General features: G+C 29.6%; 3 non-coding genes across 3 annotated transcripts in view; all 3 read right to left on the bottom strand.

Annotated features, from left to right (window-relative positions):
• The window catches only part of LOC145845857 (small subunit ribosomal RNA), a 1,808-nt gene extending 67 nt beyond the window's left edge, over nt 1-1,741 (bottom strand). Inside the window, exon 1 of the ribosomal RNA XR_014370552.1 lies at nt 1-1,741. This exon is cut by the window's left edge and continues 67 nt beyond it. This is a non-coding gene — a ribosomal RNA (small subunit ribosomal RNA).
• Nucleotides 1,742-5,533: 3,792 nt separating this feature from the next.
• LOC145845821 (5S ribosomal RNA) lies at nt 5,534-5,652 on the bottom strand. The gene has a single exon (XR_014370518.1). It is a non-coding gene; the product is annotated as a 5S ribosomal RNA (ribosomal RNA).
• Nucleotides 5,653-8,398: 2,746 nt separating this feature from the next.
• Nucleotides 8,399-8,517, bottom strand: LOC145845820 (5S ribosomal RNA). The gene has a single exon (XR_014370517.1). It is a non-coding gene; the product is annotated as a 5S ribosomal RNA (ribosomal RNA).
• Nucleotides 8,518-10,000: the final 1,483 nt, after the last annotated feature.

Raw genomic sequence — 10,000 nt, 5'->3', positions numbered from 1 at the left:
GTTCGATCGTCTTTTCGAACACCGGCGAGTGCGTTGCCGCACGTACCAGGCTCAATCGGAGGACCTCACTAAACCATTCAATCGGTAGTAGCGACGGGCGGTGTGTACAAAGGGCAGGGACGTAATCAACGCAAGCTAATGACTCGCGCTTACTGGGAATTCCTCGTTCAAGGGAAACAATTGCAAGTCCCTATCCCTAGCACGACCGGGGTTCAACGGATTACCCGGACCTTTCGGCCTAGGGAACACACGATGATCCGGTCAGTGTAGCGCGCGTGCGGCCCCGAACATCTAAGGGCATCACAGACCTGTTATTGCTCAATCTCGTGTGGCTAAACGCCACTAGTCCCTCTAAGAAGTTGTCTCCGACCCAATGGGTCGAGCAGCTATTTAGCAAGTAAGAGTCTCGTTCGTTATCGGAATTAACCAGACAAATCGCTCCACCAACTAAGAACGGCCATGCACCACCACCCACAGAATCAAGAAAGAGCTCTCAATCTGTCAATCCTCGCTGTGTCCGGGCCGGGTGAGATTTCCCGTGTTGAGTCAAATTAAGCCGCAGGCTCCACTCCTGGTGGTGCCCTTCCGTCAATTCCTTTAAGTTTCAGCTTTGCAACCATACTTCCCCCGGAACCCAAAGACTTTGGTTTCCCGGAAGCTGCCGGACAGTTCTTAAGTTCGACACTGCCCGATCGCTAGTCGGCATCGTTTAAGGTCAGAACTAGGACGGTATCTGATCGTCTTCGAACCTCTGACTTTCGCTCTTGATTAAAGAAAACATTCTTGGCAAATGCTTTCGCAGTCGTTCGTCTTGCGCCGATCCAAGAATTTCACCTCTAACGGCACAGTACGGATGCCCCCGTCCGTTCCTATTAATCATTACCTCGTGCTCCGAAAACCAACAAAATAGAACCGAGGTCCTATTCCATTATTCCATGCAACATTATACAAGCGTAAAGCCTGCTTTGAACACTCTAATTTTTTCAAGGTAAACTTGCCGGACCACCGCAACACTCAGTTAAGAGCACCGCGAAGGCACCGACCAACAAGAACAACGAGGCCAGTGCTAGCCTTTCGACCGACCAACCTCGCCGTCCCTATATCCAACTACGAGCTTTTCAACCGCAACAACTTAAATATACACTTTTGGAGCTGGAATTACCGCGGCTGCTGGCACCAGACTTGCCCTCCAATGGATACTCGTTAAAAAGTTTAAAGTGTACTCATTCCAATTGCAGGACCTCGTACGAGGTCTGCATTGTTATTTTTCGTCACTACCTCCCCGAGCCGGGAATGGGTAATTTGCGCGCCTGCTGCCTTCCTTGGATGTGGTAGCCGTTTCTCAGGCTCCCTCTCCGGAATCGAACCCTGATTCTCCGTCACCCGTTACAACCTCGGTAGGCCGATACCGTACCGACGATAGTTGATAGGGCAGTTGCTTTAATGAGATGTCGCCAGCACTAGGCCGTGCGATCCGCAAGCTTATCCAGAGTCACCATTGTAACGACCCGAAAGCCGGTTAGTTTTGGTCTGATAAATACGCGCCTCACGTCAGTTCGGCGCTTTACGCATGTATTAGCTCTAGAATTGCCACAGTTATCCATGTAAAAGCGTACAATCAAATGAACCATAACTGATTTAATGAGCCATTCGCAGTTTCACTGTACGTGAGCTCGTACTTACACTTGCATGGCTTAATCTTTGAGACAAGCATATGACTACTGGCAGGATCAACCAGATAACTATCCGAGGGCTTTTAAACCCGTTGCTCGACTGAGCGTTTTTACTGTATAAATACAGACCTTTTCTATCACTCGGCTTAAAAGCCTTGCGAACGTTACTGAAAGTCGGCGCCGGCCTTTTGCTGTTTAAAGCGCCAGCCCGCGTCGACTGCAGCATGCAGCTATACAACTGACTGTTCTTTCTCCCGACCAACCGTTTGCCTTCTGCCGGTTAACTCGTCAGCAGCAACACGCCATCTGTCTGCTGCAGTTACCCGCCTCGAGCCGTGCCTGCCTGCGTCGGCTACTCGTCTCGACGACTTCGCAAAGCTATAAGCCTACCGCCGCTGGACGCTTGTAGTTTTTCATACGCTGCTCCAATGCGTTTACATAGCACGTTCGCCGCCGCTGCAATAGCCGCGCCTCGGGTGCTAAACAGTAATGCTTTAAGCCCGCTTTCTCGTCAAGTCGACCGAACGCACAAACACGTCTCTCTCACTAGTGTAAAGTAATGCATACGTGTATGATGCTCAAATGTTGTTGTTGAACTTTTTTTGCCGATTTTTCCCGATTTTTTTTAAATTTCTTTGTTTCTTTTCAATTTTTTTAATATTTTAAGCTTATTTATGCTACGTTTAAATGTTTTAATACTTTTTTTATACTTTATTTAATATGTTTAAAAGAAATAAATAAAAAATAATATATATAAACTACTTTTTTTTAATGTTTTAAATATGTTTGTTTATTATAAATAAACTTTATTTGTATTATTTTTTATTTAAACTTACTTTTTAAATCTTAATATTTGTTTTATCGTTTTAAGCACATTGCGATAAATATAATAAACAAAAAATTGAATAAAAATAATAATAATAATAAAAAAAAAAAAAAACATAAGCTTATTTTATATGTTTTATTTTATTTTTATTTAAACTTACTTTTCAAACCTTAATACTCGTTTTATTTTTTTAAGCAGATTGCGATAAATATAATAAACAAACAGTTAAATAAAAATAAAATAAAAAAGTCAAACATAAGCTTATTTTATATGTTTCATTTTATCTTTATTTAAACTTACTTTTTAAACCTTTATAGTTGTTTTATTTTTTAAGCACATCGCGATAGATATAATAAACAAACAATGAAATAAAAATAATAATAATAATAATAATAATAAATCATAAGCTTATTTTGTATGTTTCATTTTATTTTATTTAAAACTTACAATTTAAACCTTTGTATTTGTTCTATTCTTTTAAGCACATCGCGATAAATATAATAAACAAACAGTTAAATAAAAATAAAATAAAAAAGTCAAACATAAGCTTATTTTATATGTTTCATTTTATCTTTATTTAAACTTACTTTTTAAACCTTTATAGTTGTTTTATTTTTTAAGCACATCGCGATAGATATAATAAACAAACAATGAAATAAAAATAATAATAATAATAATAATAATAAATCATAAGCTTATTTTGTATGTTTCATTTTATTTTATTTAAAACTTACAATTTAAACCTTTGTATTTGTTCTATTCTTTTAAGCACATCGCGATAAATATAATAAGCAAACAATTAAATAAAAATAATAATAATAATAAAAAAATCATAAACTTATTTTATATGTTTCATTTTATTTTTATTTAAACTTACTTTTTAAACCTTTATAGTTGTTTTATTCTTTTAAGCACATTGCGATAAGTATAATAAACAAACAATTGAATAAAAATAATAACAAATAAATAAAACAATACGGCTAAACTATAAAAAGAAAACTAAATAACTGATAAATACTTGTAAAATATTATTTGAAACATGTATTTTGAAACCCAACACGATTGAAATATAATTATAGCAATAAATAAAAACTTTTTATAAACAATTCAAACAAATTTACAATAAATCTAATGTATTTTTTTATAACTTTCTTTTAACTTACCTTTTTATTGAATAAGCAACTAAGCTGATAGCATAATAACTATCAAGAATAACCTTAAAATAAATAATATATTTTTTATTTAATTATAAAGTAGTCTCCCTTTTTGCTTCTGGTTTAATCAAAGTTATATAACACATACTATAGTAAGTTAAATAAAGTAACTAAATAGAATTGTATAATTTAATAACTTTAAAATAACTATCAAAACAACTAAATATTTAGTATACAATTGATATGTAAATTGTGTAGTTAATTGAAAGTAGTCTCCTTATTTGCTTCTGGTTTTACTTAAGTTACATAACATTAAATAAACATATTTAATAAACGTAACCATCAATACTGTCATTTAAATAAAACTAAGTACAAATACATTGAATTAACATTGCTAGTATCTGTTGGTAACAATAAATAACCTATTATGACTCACAATACAACAGTGCGAAATTTATTTTTCATTTGATTTTTCAGGTATTTTATTTGTGGAAATAAACTATTTTATTACATTAGAAACTAATTGAATTTTTCCTATAACTATACCTATTATTATGTTTAATATGCTTAAAAGTATTAAATAAAATGTCGCGATTATATAATAAACAAACAATCGAACAAACAAACAAATAAAAATAAAAATGAACTATTTTTTTAAACTTATATTTCAACTATATGTCTTATTTTATTTTCATTTAAACTTACTTTTAAACCTCAGTATTTGTTATATATATTTAAACACAATACGATAAACTATAAAACAAACAACAAAATAATATAATCACACTAAGCAAATAGCTAGAATAAAAATAAATAGTTCAATATATATGTCATATTTCTTGCATTTTTAAAAACTTGTTACTTGTTAAACATATTTATTTAAACATGCTTCTTTAAAATATAAAACTAACAGTTCTACAAATAAAGAAATTAAAATTATAACATAACACAATACACATAACACTAACTTTTCATAAATTAGATATGCAAATATGAACAAAATAATAACTAAATTGTAAACTGTGAACTTATAATAATAATTGCATATTCACTATTCAGAATAGCTTTTTATTTAATACACAACTGGTTTGCAAATTGTGTAGTTTATTGAAAATATAATCCCGTTTTTGCTTCTGGTTTAAATAAAGTTATACAACACATACTAAAAGTGAATTAAATAAAGTAATTCACTACTATCTATTAAATAAAACTAATTTACAAAATACATTAAATTAAAGTGAACTTATAAACTTATAATAATAATTGCATATTCACATTTAAATATAGTATACAATTGTTTTGTAAATTGTGTTGGTTCCATTCAAGTACTCTACTTTATTGTTTTGTTTTAGTTTAGTTTAAGCCTAGTTATATCACATTCAATACACATAATAAAGTAAATCAAATAAACTCTATAAATTTAAACTAATTAGGAATACATTTAATTAACATAGAACATTAAAAAGACTTTGCTAGTATCTGTTGGTAACAGTAAATAACTTATTATGACTCACAATACAAAATTGCAAAATTTATTTTCGTTTGATTTTTCAAGTAGCCACGCTTTTACTTGTTTGTGGACAAAAAGACTTTTAAGTTTTAGTATAAAAGATATAATTGTATTAATTTTAACTCAGAAAATTGTACTCTACAAGATGGTGCCATTATTTTTTCGATATCTCAAACTGGTCAAACCACTTTTTTAGCGCTCTAATTGGTTTAAACAGCAAATAACGTTATCTGATTGGCATAGGTTTTTATTTGCTAATAACTAGATTTTTCTTTTCTTTTAAGCGTTAAAGAAATGTAAATAAACGAGTAATAAGTATAAATAGGTCAGAAAGAAAAATAATCCAAAAAAGATGAAGTCAAAAAGCAAAAGCCTACGGCACGTGGTATTCCCAAGCGGTCACCCATCTAAGTACTAACCACGCCCGACACTGCTTAACTTCCCAGATCGGACGAGATGGGGTGTGCTCAGTGTGGTATGGTCGTAGGCGTTTGAAAGCGTTTACAAGCCTTTATAAACCCTTCGGTTTGTTTAAAAAACATATTTGCATTTGATTTACAATCAATTTGATATTTTAAAATTATTCCTTATAAAATTTTAACCTGAATTAACTTTTTTTTTGTTTTTTTAATCAACAGTTACTCCCAAACTGTACTAAAACTGTATTGTAACTGTACAAAAGTGTTTGTTTAAATAATTGTTATCTATAAATTACCTAAGACCAGGACAAGTAGAAGTAAAGTTTATTGAATTATTATATTATTGAATAAAATAAAATCGTAAAATAAAATAATACAATATGTTTACAATTTGTCATTGATCTATCCATTTATGTTATTGCATTACAAATACAAACATTGCATACATTCAAGAGTATTATTCATCAATCTTTTCAATATAATAAGTTTTAAATTTATATTTATTTTTGAATAATTCCTGACATTTTAGATTACCTGAGATTTTTTTTTAGTTAAATTAATTTTAGTAATTAAATACTTGACGTTCGATTTTGTTTAATTTGATAACTCAACCATGTTTATTTTTTTTTACTAATTTAAAAGAACTATTAAACTAAAAGACATTACATACAGCTTCTAAAAGTTTTAAACACCTCAAAAAATATTATTATTTTAAAGATATATTAAAGAACTAAACAGATATTACTCCTAAAAAATCTTGTTAATAATATATAAAAAGTACTCAAAGTCAGACTCGGAAATATATATACTGTTGTATATCTTACTTGAAGTTCACTGTAATTGACACTAACAAAATTGACACTAACAAAATTATAAAAATCAACCTATTTATATAGCAAAATATTTCTTTATCTTTGACGTGGCGCGGTGGGTCAGTGGTCTCATCAGCTGACTCATAAGCAGAAGGTTGAGAGATCGAATCCCGCTAGTCGTCACGTAACACCACTATCGTTCAATGTTCGGGCTTCAAATTCTTTGAGATTATACTGTACTATTTATCTATCTAACTAATCTATCTAACAAATGTTGTTCAATCTAGGTTGTGGGTACTTGGGTCGAGTAATGCCTTTGACCTACAATCTGTTGTTGATTGTCAACATTCCTCTATCTATCAATAATGATTATATTCAATATTAAATGTTGATTAATTCAGTTGTAAGAAAACCAGTGCGCTGGTTAGGTTGGGTAAGGCCTTCGACTTACAATCTTGGGGATTATCAACGTTCATCACAAGTACAGTAACGATCTCATTGAATTTCCAGTTGGAACATTGGATTGTAGTGGTGGCCTACTTTGTAGGTTTTTTGCCTAGTTTGTTTTTTGCCTAGTAGTGTTTGCCTAGTTTGACAAACTATTGTATATATATTGTATAACTTTATTTGTATTATTTTTTATTTAAATTACTACTTATTATTAAAGAATTAAATTTTCTTAGAAAAAAAAACTATGTATTTTAACTAATGCTTATTTTATATGTTTTGTTTTATTTTTATTCAAACTTACTTTAAACCTCTGTATTTTTTATACAATACGATTAAACTATATAACAGAAAAATAATTAAATAATCAAACTATTGAATAAGCAGTTAATTAGTGTGTTTTTTATGCTTCTTTCATTTTTAACTTACTTTTTAACCATATTTCTTTTATTAAAGTATAAAACTAACAGTTACTAAAATAAAATAATCATAAAGCCAATACACAAAACACTAATTTAAATATGCAAACATGAATATAGTTATGAAGTAAAGTTATTCAAAGCTTATAATTGTGAAGCTTTTGTATAATATTTCAACTACAGTGAACTTCAAGTAATTTAATAAGTTTTTTTTTTGTAATAACTACAAAATTGGTATTTTATTTTATTATTAGCAACTAAATATTTATATTTATTATACTTAAAAAAAAACTTCTATACTAACTCTAATATTGATATTTCAAAGCATATTAAAACATACAAACTTTACCAACTAAATATTTATTTTTATTTTTATTATTATAACTTTCAAACATAAGCTTGTATACCTTATATACCTATATACCTCATATAGTAGGCTTGACATAACATAACATTATTTAATTCTTTTTGTTTGAAATAAACTCATTTAGTTATTAGTAAATTACAACATAAATGTTTATAACAATAAAACTAAGATTTAGCTTTTGAGTTAGTAAACTTTGATAGTTTTCTTTTAATAGTTTAACAGTCCTTATTTAAGTTCAAACAAAATTGCTGTATATTTAATACACATACAAAAGTAAACTAAGTAAACGTAATTCAATAGTTTCTATTAAGTAAAAGTAATTACAAATACATTAAGTTAATACAAAACTTTAAATAGCTTTTGCTAGTATCTGTTGGTAACAGTAAATAACTTATTATGACTCACAATACAAAAGTGCAAAATTTATTTTCGTTTGATTTTTCAAGTAGCCACGCTTTTATTTGTTTGTGGACAAAAAGACTTTTAAGTTTTAGTATAAAAGACTAATTGTATTAATTTTTACTCAGAAAATTGTACTCTACAAGATGGTGCCATTATTTTTTCGATATCTCAAACTGGTCAAACCACTTTTTTAGCGCTCTAATTGGTTTAAACAGCAAATAATGTTATCTGATTGGCTTTTGGTTTTTGTTTGCTAATAACTAGAATTTTCTTTTCTTTTAAGCGTTAAAGAAATGTCAATAAATGAAAAATAAGTGTAAACAAGTCAGAAAGAAAAATAGTACAAAAAAGATGAATTCAAAAAGCAAAAGCCTACGGCACGTGGTATTCCCAAGCGGTCACCCATCTAAGTACTAACCACGCCCGACACTGCTTAACTTCCCAGATCGGACGAGATGGGGTGTGCTCAGTGTGGTATGGTCGTAGGCGTTTGAGAGCGTTTACAAGCCTTTATAAACCCTTCGGTTTGTTTAAAAAACCTATTTGCACTTAATTTACAATCGATTTGATATTTTAAAATTAATCCTTATAAAATTTAATTTGATGTAAGTATTTTTTTTATTAAAACCTTTTTTTTTTTTGGTGTTTTAATTACAATTACTCCCTGTAACTTTATTAAAGACTTTGTTTAAAAGATTGTTAACTATATTCTATGTTTAATAATATGATAATTAGAAGTAAAGTTTATTAAGTGATTAAAATAAATAAGAATTATTGTTAAAATAAACATTTCGGTAACATGTTGTGTTAGTTTGTTTTACTATTTCTCATTGTTCTATTTATAGAGTTCAAGAATATTTATAGTTAGTTAGAGTTTTCTAAAGAATATCTCATACTACATCAGATTTTACGATTAAATAATTTATAACTTATAATTATATAATTATAGATTATACAATAAATATAACTTAATTTAAGGTAATAAAATATTTGACGTTTAATTTAATAACTCAACTATGTTTATGTTATAAAATGATAGTATATAATACACATACATTATAATATAATAATATGTATAACTAGTTGTTTACTTTAAAATGAATAATTAAGTGGAAGAATTAAAAGAACTCACATTTTTGAAGAGAGCGTGGAAAACCAGAATATTCTTTTGAAACATTTATTAAATTATCGATAAATATAAAATACAACAGAATTAAACATATAAACGTAACTGTGGTTGCCTAGAAACTAAACAAGAAGTTTTTTAATAAAAATATAAAATAATTATTATATAGAAGTAAAATAAAATAAAAGTAATATAAATTATATATTTTAACTAAAAAACAAAGCACGAGCGATATTAGCGCAATGTCAGAGTATGAGTTTATAATAAAGGAATTGCTTCCTTGGTGTTGATACTTACCTTATTCAAATAGAATACATATTCAGCGATCAGGCTTGTATTTATCTTAGCGCGCGTAACACAACGTTTGTGGGTTTTGGCACACTTTTGTCGATAGTGGGCGCCCCGCCTCTTAAGTACAGAAATTTCGGGAATTTTCGATTTTTGGAATTCTGACTCGACAGATCGTTTTTGTTTGGTCCGGAGACCCCGTAAAAAATTTTTCAGCCCATTTGAAGCATGATGAAAAAATGTTATTTCGACCCCCTTTTTTTAGGGGTTACGGGGACATCGACCCATTTTTTGGGAATAAAAAACTCCTAGAAAAGGACCACTTTTCTTCTTTTTTCGAATTTCGACTTTTTATTTTTTTGGAAAATTTTTCTATTTTCTTTGTTTGTTCTATTATAAGGTCGAAAATATTTTTTTTGAGCTTCGCAACGCATAAGGACTAACGTAAGGTAAGTTTTAAGGATTTTTTTTTTCGATAATTTTTTCTATATTTTTTGTTTGGTCCATTACAAAGTCGAAAATATTTTTTTACGGCTTCTAAACGCGTGTAGATTAAC

The sequence above is a fragment of the Thalia democratica genome, unplaced genomic scaffold, assembly GCF_965202585.1.
Source record: "Thalia democratica unplaced genomic scaffold, ktThaDemo2.hap1.1 HAP1_SCAFFOLD_171, whole genome shotgun sequence".
NCBI lineage: Eukaryota > Metazoa > Chordata > Thaliacea > Salpida > Salpidae > Thalia > Thalia democratica.
This window is presented reverse-complemented; position numbering and strand designations above follow the sequence as displayed.